Genomic DNA, 1,684 nt, shown 5'->3' on the forward strand with positions numbered 1-1,684 from the left:
CTGGCTGAGTGCCGGTCACGAAAAAGACAAAAAAAAAAAAAGAAAAGAAAAAAAGACAAAAAAAGAAATGAGACTAAAGGTCAGGAGAGTTAAGGAAACCAGTTCTGTAGGTGCCAAAAAAACTCAGGCTTTCCATTACACCACACTGTTTTCCCATTGTTGATCCAGGTTTGGAGTCAAAAAATATTTAATAAACATCTACTTGTGTCTGGTGCTCTTGAATTTTTTTTGGTGGCTGGCCAATGTAGGGATGTGAACCCTTGACCTTGGTGGTATCACCACTGCGTTCTAACCAAGTGATCTAGCCAGCCAGCCTTGAATTTTTTTTAATCCTCATGATGACCCACCATGCCTTTTGCTTATTTCAGCTGATCACCTTGCAATCAATTAACAAGCATTAAAAAAAATTAGCTAGCTCTCTGATCGCATGGCCGGCTTTCAAGATGGTGCCGCAGAAAGACAAGAAGCCTAAGAAGTCAACCTGGAAGTTTAATTTGGATCACCTCATCCAGTAGAAGATGGAATTTTTGATTCTGGACATTTTGAACAGTTTTTAAGGGAGAAGGTTAAAGTCAATGGAAAAACTGGAAATCTCGGGAGTGTTGTTCACATTGAACACTTCAAGAATAAAAAACACAGTTGTTTTTGACATACAGTTCTCTAAAGGATATTTAAAATACCTTACCAAGAAATACCTGAAGAACAGTCTTCGTGATTGGCTTCGTGTTGTTGCATCTGATGAGAAGACTTATGAACTTTGTTATTTCCAGATTAGTCAAGATGAAGATGGATCAGAAAATTAGCTCATTGCCTCATGATGGCAAGTAAGAAAGGTGATTAATTGAAAGGCCTTCAGATACTTAAATCTGAGCATCGAGGTTTTCCTCAATGTGACAGAGGCATTCTTCAGTCTTAACCCCCCTCCAAATGACCTCCACAACTCTGAGTGACTTCTTAAAAATATAACTGATCAGGTCATTTTTTTTTGTTTCTGCCTTTAGTGGAAGGGTACATTTGTAGAGACAGGAAGCAGATCAGTTGTTGCCTGGGGCAGGAGGGATCTTTTTGGGGTGATTGAAATCTTATTTAATTTAATTAATTTATTTATTTTATGGGCCCAGCACGCTTCCGCTGCGCAACTCTGCTGTGTTAATTTATTTATTTTAAATAAGAGCAGGAGGGATCTTTTTGGGGTGATTGAAATCTTATTTTATTTTATTTTATTTTATTTTTTAAATAAGATGACCAGTAAGGGGATCTTAACCCTTGGCTTGGTGTTGTCAGCACCACGCTCTCCCAAGTGAGCAAACCAGCCATCCCTACGTGGGATCCGAACCCGTGGCCTTGGTGTTATCAGCACCGCACTCTCCTGAGTGAGCCACGGGCCGGCCCACCGGTCATCTTTAAAAAAAAAAAAAAAAAAATGCTTAAGACAAGAAGCTAGTCCTTGGGCCGGCCCGTGGCTCACTCGGGAGAGTGTGGTGCTGATAACACCAAGGCCACGGGTTCGGATCCCATATAGGGATGGCCGGTTCGCTCACTGGCTGAGTGTGGTGCTGACAACACCAAGTCAAGGGTTAAGATCCCCTTACTGGTCATCTTTTAGAAAAAAAAAAAAAAAAAAAGCTAGTCTTTAAGGAGCTCCCCACCTAGTGCAGGAGACAAACAGTGCTAAGTTCTGGCC

The 1,684-nt window shown here is 41.0% G+C and overlaps 1 pseudogene; it reads left to right on the forward strand.

Moving 5' to 3' along the window:
- The first annotated feature begins 443 nt into the window (after window positions 1-443).
- LOC134361304 (ribosomal protein eL22-like 1) lies at window positions 444-889 on the forward strand (annotated as a pseudogene).
- The last annotated feature ends 795 nt before the right edge of the window (window positions 890-1,684 follow it).

Source organism: Cynocephalus volans, chromosome 12 (assembly GCF_027409185.1).
Source record: "Cynocephalus volans isolate mCynVol1 chromosome 12, mCynVol1.pri, whole genome shotgun sequence".
NCBI classification, from domain to species: Eukaryota; Metazoa; Chordata; class Mammalia; order Dermoptera; family Cynocephalidae; genus Cynocephalus; species Cynocephalus volans.